Source organism: Haliotis rufescens, unplaced genomic scaffold (genome assembly GCF_023055435.1).
Source record: "Haliotis rufescens isolate VD_foot unplaced genomic scaffold, xgHalRufe1.0.p SCAF_34, whole genome shotgun sequence".
Classification (NCBI taxonomy): Eukaryota; Metazoa; Mollusca; class Gastropoda; order Lepetellida; family Haliotidae; genus Haliotis; species Haliotis rufescens.
This window is the reverse complement of record NW_025964046.1, coordinates 4,316,583-4,327,967: the sequence shown is the minus strand read 5'-3', so window position 1 is coordinate 4,327,967 and position 11,385 is coordinate 4,316,583.

The window sequence follows — 11,385 nt, the reverse complement described above, 5'->3', positions numbered from 1 at the left end:
GACCCGGGATTCGATCCCCGGCCGCGTCATACCAAAAGACGTTAAAAATTGTACTTGTTGTTACCATGTCTGGCGCTCGGCATTAAGGGGCTGGTCGGCTCGGAGTCAGTCTACTGTGAGTGGGGTATTCATGTTAAACTGTGGCATGGTATCTCAGTGTGCTAGCACTATAAATCGGCATCAGTCCGGACTAGTACAAGCAGCCGCACACACACGTGCATGCACGTCACTATAAAAGTGCAATACTCTTGGACCCGACTTTAATAAGTAAGGAAGAGAATTCATGCATGTCGACTCCTTTATTATGAGGAACACAACGTTTCGGTGTATATGATTACTCCTTCATCAGGTAAAAGAATGCCATGAGTTACTTACTTACTTACTTTGGAGATTTAACGTGCGCTTTCCGACTGATGCGTATTTCGCACACGGGCCCGGCCAGACAATTTAATGTGTTTCCGAAAGGGGCGAAAGTGGTCTTGCAGAGGCAGAGAAAGCATATATATGTACATCTAAGGACAACAAAATTAATAAGATAACAAAAGCTGGAAAATAACAAAGGGTAGAAACTAACAAGGGAAGCCAACAGATGATTGGCGTTGATAGGTGATTAGCAATAGACAATGGAAGCCCAAACTTTACAGTAACTAGCGCTGAAGGTTAGAGGCAAGTACTTAGAAGTGATACACAGGAAGAGAATTTATGGATGGCAACTTCTAAATGCCTTTCAAAGACGTGTATTATGAATAACATTTAATAAATTAGAATTTAAAATAAGGCGGCTTCATAAAAGTAGAAGTTATGTATTTCATAAATAATATTTTCCGTATATAAATCGCCTATAGCATATTTATCAATCTAGCAAACGACCTTGCGTCGACAACCATCATAGGTGATTTTTTGTGTCATATCAACCTTTTCAATTTGGACGGATAGATTTTGAGATATACCTTTTTTGTGATTAACACTTGGACATGCTTCCACGACACAAAGACATCGCCCCCTTAACGCACCCACGTAACCTTAAGCTTAATACAACAAACATATCCCGTACATCAATGCACGCACCTGTTGACATCATAAGTTCCAAATGATCTTTCTGTTGAATTGTGAGTAAGCATCACAAATAAATACTGAAAACAGTTCCTTTAATGTTAACAACTTCACTAAACTCCTAAAAAAATGTTAGTCCTTGATTACAATTTCAAATGTACTGTGCGCCCTTTAAAGAATAACTCCCGGTTTGTCATCTTGACAGGAAAGGTTTTGATTGAAATTACTGAATGGTTACAAGTTTATAGGCGACGGTATCTGAACGCGAGCTTCACTGTATCGTGTTCTCTTTGTTTACATGTTGCTAATGAACGGGTACCTAGTAACATACACATATAAACAAATTACTGATCACCCGATGCATTTAATGGAAATTGATTAGCGACACTGACACGTCAGAAATAAACACCTGTCAATAAAACAGCCACGCGTCAGGAAGCACGATTTGTCTAGTTCCCCGGCGAGGCGACCAGTGAGGCTGCGCTTTGTGACAGCGAGGTTCTACATGGATGGGTACGAGTCAACGATTTCATTTTTATATTTCTCCCGGCATGGGCAAGGGCTATCAAAGACTATGTGTGTGTGTGTGTGTGTGTGTGTGTGTGTGTGTGTGTGTGTGTGTGTGTGTGTGTGTGTGTGTGTGTGTGTGTGTGTGTGTGATATTAAGTAATAACGATTATTGCTGATATATTAACACGGGCTACTGCTGAATTTCTGTTTGGTGTTTGGTCAAGGTTGTATTTTAATAAGTGGTTTAATAAAAGAAAATTAATGAATGCAAGTCTTCTGTTGAAATGACTATAATTCTAACGTCGCATCGGTATCGTTTAAGCTATGTCGACGATACGTTATAGTTTAAAGTCACAATAATCACAATAACAGGTAATGTATTGTATACTCCCCAGGGAGCTGAGATTAAAATCAAAGTGCATAGTGATCCTTTCATTAATGCTGTGGCGCAATGATCACATTATTATTGTTGTTGTTGTTGTTGTTGTTGTCGTTGTTGTTGATTACACATTATAATGCACATTATAGTGCATGTCGATTGCCCCGATAAGTAATCCAATTATATTTAATTTCCTCATTTTTTGTTGGAAAATATTACCGTCTCGACCAGGAGACCGGAAACTTGTAAGCCAATAAGTTTCGGCCAGAAGGTAGGATTCCCCGGAATCTCCCTCATTGTTTGTTTGTTTGTTTGTTGTTTTACGCCACACTCAGCAATATTCCAGCTATATGACGCCGGTCTGTAAATAATCCAGTCTGGACCAGACAATCCAGTGATTGACACATGAGCATCGATCCACGCAACTGGGATAGATGACACGCATCAACCGAGTCAGCGAGTCTGACCACCCGATCCTGTTAGTCGCCTCTTACGAAGCATAGTCGCTTTTTACAGCAAGCATGGGTTGCTAAAGACCTATTCTGTCCCGGATCTTCACGGGTCACCTGCTTCATCTACCTCATTGAAACGCGTTGGTATTTTTAAACCTTAAAGGGGGTCAAACCCCGAGAGGTACTGATGTAGCCATGAAGCCCACGTGGCGTTAATTTAAAAACGTAAGTAAGTACATGTCACCGAACATTAATATCAATTTTATTTGCAAGTTCAAAAATAACAATCTCAGATTGATCAACAATACATGAATCATCTGACTGCAATACACACCTGGGAAGTCGGAAGAACTCATTTATAAACTCACTCTGCCCCTTACTGTGAACTGTGACACGGCGAAACCGATTTTCTTTCGAATAAACTTTTCTTGTTTGTGTCTTTTGTAACCGTCGTCAAATTTTATTAACATGGTAGTGTGCTTTCCTTGTGACACTTTTAAAATCAAACCTGTTTGACGTTGTTTATCTGTTTGTTTGTCATGTAACGCCTCACTCAGCATTATTCCAGCAATATGACGGCGGTCTGTAAATAATCGAGTTTGGACCAGACAATCCAGTGCTTAACATCATGAACATCGATCCACGCAACAGGGATACGATGACATTCATCAACCGAGTCAGCGAGCCTGACAACCCGATCCCGTTAGTCACCTCTTACGACAAGCATAGTCGCCTGTTACGGCAAGCATGGGTTGCTGAAGACCTATTCTACCCCGGATTTTTACGGGTAGCTGTTTGACCTAAATGCTGTCTGGCGCTGCCACTTTGCAGGTTTAAGATCGATGACATTATATATCTGCAATGTCCGATCAGAATTCTTCGGAAACAAGCTGTTCTATATATAAGCAGGTAACCTTTGACCAATGTAACTGTAATTAATAAAAAAGTAATGTTTCTTTCAGTGTCCATAATTGTAATGCTTGATTTGTCCACCACATGTCAACCGTGTGCCAGCATCATGCTTAAAGAAGGTCGAGTTAGTTGCCGTGATTCATAAGCACATGTTCATGATATAGATGGATTGTAGACTGTAGTGATTTCTTAAGAATACGGATAGGGTTTTATTTAGGGTTCTATGGTGATATATCACTCTTCAGTAGTGTTTGAAGCTTATATCACTCATTATTCTTTAAATTGTGTACAGTCCATTGACTAGAGAATGATCTAAGTGAGGACATTCGACATATAACATCCCGAGTGACCCATGATTGTAATAAAAGCGAGGAAAAAACAGAGGATTGAATGGTCACAATGTGTGGCATAGAGGACTGTGTGTTATAGTACCCCGACGGCGTGAGAATTTGCTCACGATATCAACCCCTAGTTTGTTTGACCCGAAGGCAAAGAAAGCATACACCTATTCCACGTGGTTTGGTTGTTGTTTAACGCCGCACTCAGCAATATTCCAGCTATATGACGCCGGTCTGTAAATAATCGAGTCTGGACCAGACAATCCAGTGATAGACATCATGAACATCGATCCACGCAAGTGACATTCGACGTGGTGACTGAACGCTTTACATAAGTCTACCCCGTCCCTTCGGTAATTCACACAGTTCCAATTAGCTAAAATACACACACACATTAGGGTTAATTATGAAGCAATAAACTTAGTATTTATTTATCGTTTCAAAGTATTTGTTGATTAACGTCAACAGTATTACCGCCATCGGGCATGTGTGTGATTGCTGTCATCGTACTCCAACGCCGTGGTACTTTGCTCATGACATCAACCCCTAGTCTGTCTGATCCAAGTTCGATATTCACACGCGCAAGTGGTGCAGCTGAAACATTTCTGAATGCGTGGCGCTACGTGTACCTTAAGTAATACTTATTCATATCTCAGTGTAACCCACGAGCACGGGTATGGTGCTGACAGCGAGAGAGACAGACATTCAGAGAGAAAGAGAGAGAGAGCAAGAGAGAGAGAGAGAGTGAGAGTGAGAGACGGTGAGAGAGAGTGAGAGAGCGAGAGAGGGACGATGAGAGAGAGAGCGAGAGAGACAGACGATAGAGAGAGAGACAGAGAGCGAGGGAGAGACGATGAGAGAGAGCGAGAGAGACACAGAGAGAGAGAGAGAGAACGAGAGAGTGAGAGCGAGAGAGTGAACCGATGAGATGCAGGTGTAGGACGTGATTGACTTCATGAGCATCGATCCATGCAATGGGGATCGATGACATGCTTCAACCAAGTCAGCGAGCCTGACCACCCGATCCCATTACTCGCCTTTTACGACAAGCAAGTCGCCTTTTATTCGCATCTCGGTGTAAGTGGGTATATTGTAGTTAAGTGCAGTTTCTGGCATTCAAACAAGTGCCAGATCCTGTGAGTGCGCCATACAACGTCCAGTCACTCGTATACATACAAGGGAGGCTGGGTAGGTATCGGTAGTTGGGAGGATTTTAATTACGCTTCACTTAATCCTATTGACGTGATACTGTCGGTGTCACATAAGCGAGTATCCGCCGGAAAGACTGAGTGAGTGAGTTGGGTTTAACGCCGTTTTTAGCAGTATTCTTGTTATATCATGGTGTGTCAGCTTAATGTGGGAGGAAAGCTCGAAGTGATGCAGGTCTCAGACGTTGACCACTTTGGTGAAACCAACGAGCACGGGTATGGTGCTGACAGCGAGAGAGACAGACATTCAGAGAGAGAGAGAAAGAGAGAGAGAGAGAGCAAGAGAGAGAGAGACAGAGAGAGCGAGAGAGAGAAAGGCAGACACAGAGATAAGCTGGGCTCAGACGTTTACCACTTTTGTAAAACCCTCGAGCACGGGTATGGTGCTGACAGCGAGAAAGACACACATTCAGAGAGAGAGAGAGAGAGAGAGAGAGATAGATAGATAGAGAGACACACACAGAGAGAGCGAGAGAGAGAAAGGCAGACACAGAGATAAGCTGGGCTCAGACGTTTACCACTTTTGTGAAACCCACGAACAAGGGTATGGTGCTGACAGCGAGAGAGACAGACATTCAGAGAGAGAGAGAGAGAGAGAGAGAGAGAGCGAGAGAGAGAGACGCTGAGAGAGAGACAGAGAGAGAGAGACGGTGAGAGAGAGAGCGAGAGAGACTAACAGTGAGAGAGAGAGACACAGAGAGAGCGAGGGAGAGAAAGGCAGACACAGAGATAAGCTGGGCTCAGACCTTTACCACTTTTGTAAAACCCACGAACACGGGTATGGTGCTGACAACGAGAGAGACAGACATTCACACAGAGAGAGAGAGAGGCAGACAGAGAGAGCGAGAGCGAGAGGGACGATGAGAGAGAGAGCGAGAGAGACAGACAGATAGAGAGAGAGACAGAGAGCGAGAAAGAGGCAGAGAGAGCGAGAGGGAGAGTGAGCGAGAGAGAGAGTGAGAGACAGAGAGCGAGAGAGCGAGAGAGTTAGCCGATGAGATGCAGGTGTCGGACGTGATTGACTTCATGAGCATCGATCCATGCAATGGGGATCGATGACATGCCTTATCCAAGTCATCGAGCCTGACCACCCGATCCCATTAGTTGCCTTTTACGGCAAGCATGGGTTTTATCCAGGATCTTCACGGGTCGGCTAACTGATGGATTCACCGTATGCGTGATTCCGTGGTCTGGTAAATGATTCGCAAAAAACATAAATTGGCAAGTATAAGCTTTTTATGGCCCATAAATTTTAAGGCATGGAAGATTTACGGCAAATGCTATTCAACAAGATATACGATCATGTAACGCTGCGGGGCATTTGGAATGTGACTTCGTTCATTTCGAAAAATCCCAAATACGCCCAATATCAAGAACAAGAAAAGATTCATATAAGGTGAACATGAATTTATTAATTTAAGATATATATTCATCATTAAAATGCAAATATAAGATGATTTTATAATGTGGCATTAAAATTAAAATCCAAAACAATTCTAAAAGAATTCGGGAACACATGAAATCAAAACGTCTGAACAGAATTGATTCTGAAGGACACATTGCTACATGCGCGCGTTTGTAGTTTTATTAAAAGTCGTTTGATTATTGCACTGTTGTCGCTGGGTTTGCCTTGAAACCGAGAATTGTCACATATGAAATCACAGAAATTCTTCAGATGTTTCTTCCGTGGAATGTATCGTAGAAAACACTGTCAGGTGTTCAGCTTGAAAATTCTTGAGTTTCTCGAGGTTGAATGTCAAACGTCGATCCGGTCGAATCGAATTTCGCCTGTCTCCGTGAAAAAAATCACGGAAAGCACGTGCAGCTTGCGATGTAAGGGTTCGTGGACATTGAACGTGGTTCTGGGCTCATGCGATGCAACTCATTTCGGCTGAGTGAAGTTTTCAGCTTTCTCGTAAAGTCCATCAAAATGAAGACTTGTTTTCCGAACGAGTTGAGTTTCAACAACATCCTGGCAACTTGCAGCTGCACACAGCACAATACTGCAATCTTCATCAACAGTAAAATCTCCCATTTTCAAATCGGCTGGCAGAACAAACGACATCTTGAGAACTGTAGGCTCCCGCGCTACCTTCTCTGATCGAAATGTCCTGTATTGAAGAAGGATTTCACTTCTGAACGATAGAATTGAAGACACACGCTTCTTTATAAAGCCTGTGACGGAAGCTCGGGTAATGCGGCGTGGGCGTGGGCGTGGGCGAGGGAGAGGGAGAGGGCGAGGGCGAGGGCGTGGCCAATATCATAGACCAATCGAATGCAGTTCACACATCCGGCCGCGTGTGTCGTCAATCCTTCAATTCATTGCAGGTGTGAAAATCATATGTCGCATTGATTTACCTAAGTACTGTCGGAAATACTAGAAAACTGCTTTTTGCCTGCTAAAAAAGGATGTAATTTTCTACAGACTGTTGTTATTGAAATATCAAGTGACTACCGATCGACCTCCCTGTGGTTTGAAGTATTTCAGTCACCAGGAGTCCTATCGACAAATTTAGAGGAGACAAATTCGAACGAAAACAGGAAGTTTACATTTATTCAAGTCTAATGATGGCAGTCTGAAACGGACTATAGAAATATGCGCTCGTGACTCCGTTCAAATGATAATAATGTAATCTTCATAAAACATCTAATCCACACACAAAAATCATTTTGAGAAAATTCTAGATATGCATCTTCTATAATGACAAAATGAGGCCGCGTTTGTTTTGTTAACATTGCTCTCATGATGCATGTTACATAACACTTGCATGGATTCTTTATTTGGAAATGTTTTCAAGTTCTTTACACTTTAGATTGATAGAGGAAAACCATTTATTAATTTAGATAGGGTGAATTACCGAACTGCCCAAATTATTGGGTTTTCAATTCATACCATCAAGTCGACGGTATTAAATAAAACAAAACAGGTATAGGGGTGGTCTCAAAGACAAAACTGGGACGTAAAAGGATATTGGACAGCCTTTGATACAGTTTAATTAGGCATATAGTGTACAGGTTTTATGAGCAGAAGGTAACCCTGACTTGTAGTAGAATTTGGGAGAAATTAAAGATACAAGTCATGTCAACTGCACTAACTATTGCTCTCCAAAAGATGGGATTTCGATACACTGCGATGACTGAGCACTTTTCGGGGGAAAATATTCCATCCTGTCTATGAGGCCATATTATCTCCGAAACATTACTAACAATCACGTGTCCAGGTATTTACATTGATGAATTATTATGACGTGTACTGAGTGGAGACAATGTCCTGTGTGGTCTAAGTGGAGACAATGTCCTGTGTGTAGTGAGTGGAGCCAATGTCCTGTGTGTAGTGAGTGGAGACAATGTCCTGTGTGTAGTGAGTGGAGACAGTGTCCTGTGTGTAGTGAGTGGAGACAGTGTCCTGTGTGTAGTGAGTGGAGACAGTGTCCTGTGTGTTCTGAGTGGAGCCAATGTCGTGTGTGTTCTGAGTGGAGACAATTTTCTGTGTGTTCTGAGTGGAGACAATGTTCTGTGTGTTCTTAGTGGAGACAACGTCCTGTGTGTTCTGAGTGGAGACAATGTTCTTTGTGGAGTAAGTGGAGACAACGTCCGGTGTGTTCTGAGTGGAGACAATCTCCTGTGTGTAGTGAGTGGAGTCAATTTTTCTCTGTGTTCTGAGTGGAGACAATGTTCTGTGTGTTTTGAGGGGAGAGAATGTTCTTTGTGGAGTGAGTGGAGAGAACGTCCTGTTTGTTCTGAATGGAGACAATCTCCTGTGTGGTCTAAGTGGAGACAATGTTCTGTGTGTTCTGAGTGGAGACAATGTTCTGTGTTTTCTGAGTGGAGACAACGTCCTGTGTGTTCTGAGTGGAGACAATGTTCTTTGTGGAGTGAGTGGAGACAACGTCGTGTGTGTTCTGAGTGGAAACAATGTCCTGTGTGTAGTAGGTGGAGACAATGTCCTGTGTGTATTGAGTAGAAAAATGTCCTGTGTGGTCTAAGTGGAGACAATTTTCTGTGTGTTCTGAGTGGAGACAACGTCCTGTGTGGAGTGAGTTTGAGACAACGTCCGGAGTGTTCTGAGTGGGGACAATGTTCTGTGTGGAGTGAGTGGAGACAATGTCCTGTGTGTAGTGAGTGGAGACAATGTCCTGTGTGTAGTGAGTGGAGACAATGTCCTGTGTGAAGTGAGTGGAGACAATATCCTGTGTGTACTGAGTGGAGACAATGTCCTGTATGTACTGAGTGTATACAAAGTCCTGTGTGTAGTGAGTGGAGACAATATCCGTGTGTGTTCTGAGTGGAGACAATGTCTTGTGTGTACTGAGTGTATACAATGTCCTGTGTGTAGTGAGTGGAGACAATATCCGTGTGTGTTCTGAGTGGAGACAATGTCTTGTGTGTAGTGAGCGGAGACAATGTCCTGTGTGTTCTGAGTGGAGACAATGTCTTGTGTGTACTGAGTGTATACAATGTCCTGTGTGTAGTGAGTGGAGACAATATCCGTGTGTGTTCTGAGTGGAGACAATGTCTTGTGTGTTCTGAGTGGAGACAATGTCCTGTGTGTAGTGAGTGGAGACAATATCCGTGTGTGTTCTGAGTGGAGACAATGTCTTGTGTGTACTGAGTGTATACAATGTCCTGTGTGTAGTGAGTGGAGAGAATATCCGTGTGTGTTCTGAGTGGAGACAATGTCTTGTGTGTACTGAGCGGAGACAATGTCCTGTGTGTTCTGAGTGGAGACAATGTCTTGTGTGTACTGAGTGGAGACAATGTCCTGTGTGTAGTGAGTGGAGACAATGTCCTGTGTGTAGTGAGTGGAGACAGTGTCCTGTGTGCACTGAGTGGAGACAATGTCCTGTGTGTAGTGAGTGGAGACAATGTCCAGTGTGTAGTGAGTGGAGACAGTGTCCTGTGTGTACTGAGTGGAGACAATGTCCTAAGTGTAGTGAGTGGAGACAATGTCCTGTGTGTAGTGAGTGGATACAATGTCCTGTGTGTAGTGAGTGGAGATAATGTCCTGTGTGTAGTGAGTGGAGACAATATCCTGTGTGTACTGAGTGGAGACAATGTCCTGTGTGTAGTGAGTGGAGACAATGTCCTGTGTGTAGTGAGTGGAGACAATTTCCCGTGTAAAGTGAGTGGAGACAATGTCCTGTGTGTAGTGAGTGGAGACAGTGTCCTGTGTGTACTGAGTGGAGACAATGTCCTGTGTGCAGTGAGTTGAGACAATGTCCTGTGTGTTCTGAGTGGAGACAATGTCATGTGTGTTCTGAGTGGAGACAATGTCCTGTGTGTACTGAGTGGAGACAATGACCTGTGTGTAGTGAGTGGAGGCAATGTCCTGTGTGTAGTGAGTGGAGATAGTGTCCTGTGTGTTCTGAGTGGAGACAATGTCCTGTGTGTAGTGAGTGGAGACAATGTCCTGTGTGAACCGAGTGGGGACAGGGTCCTGTGTGTACTGAGTGGAGACAGTGTCCTGTGTGTAGTGAGAGGAGACAATGTCCTGTGTGTAGTGAGTGGAGACAATGTCCTGTGTGTAGTGAGTGGAGAAAATGTCCTGTGTGTTATGAGTGTAGACAATGTCATGTGTGAAGTGTGTGGAGACAATGTCCTGTGTGTACTGAGTGGAGACAATGTCCTGTGTGTTCTGAGTGGAGATAATGTTCTCTGTGTACTGAGTGGAGACAATGTCCTGTGTGTACTGAGTGGAGACAATGTCCTGTGTGTAGTGAGTGGAGACAGTGTCCTGTGTGTAGTGAGTGGAGACAATGCCCTGTGTGTAGTGAGTGGAGACAATGTCCTGTGTGTAGTGAGTGGAGACAATGTCCTGTGTGTAGTGAGTGGAGACAATGTCCCCAAACAAAGTGGGCTGTTTCGGGTCTCATTCATGAAAATAGGATATAAAGACATATTTACCCCAGGTATCTAAAGTTCCGATTAAGACAATAAATGTCTTTCACTGACAATTATTTTTAAAATGCCGTCTCTCAGAATTGTACACACCAACACACACTTCCCACGCACACCCACACACCCCACCCCCATTCCCACACACACAGACATGTTCATAAACTGGGCAGCAAAAAAAGTAATGGTCGAGTTCCATGATCGATAAAAAAAGAGGTTTTGTTGTATATTATAATATAATCTAGGGAGGGGTAACAAATAATTGATCAACCACAGTTTGAATGAAATTGTGCAATCACTCCCACTCCTATTCCCACACACACCTACATGCTCATAGATTCTTGGGCAAGACTAAATATGTGCACGTTAGCATATGGCGGAAGACATCATGCACTTAAGACAGACAGAGAGTACGCTTTTGATTTCATGTCACGTTTTGAAAGTCCTGCTCAGACCGTGTGAGCGTGTCCATTGACTGCCCCCACGAAGCACGACACGATAGATGGTAGTGGTGCCCGATGTTTCGAGAGGTGCAAACTGTCATTCTCGTGGGGGGGGGGGGGGGGGGGTGCCTTTTCCATTCTTTGATCAAGATTCTTTATTCAGTATTTTGGGCCATGTGGCCTAGAGTACAATTA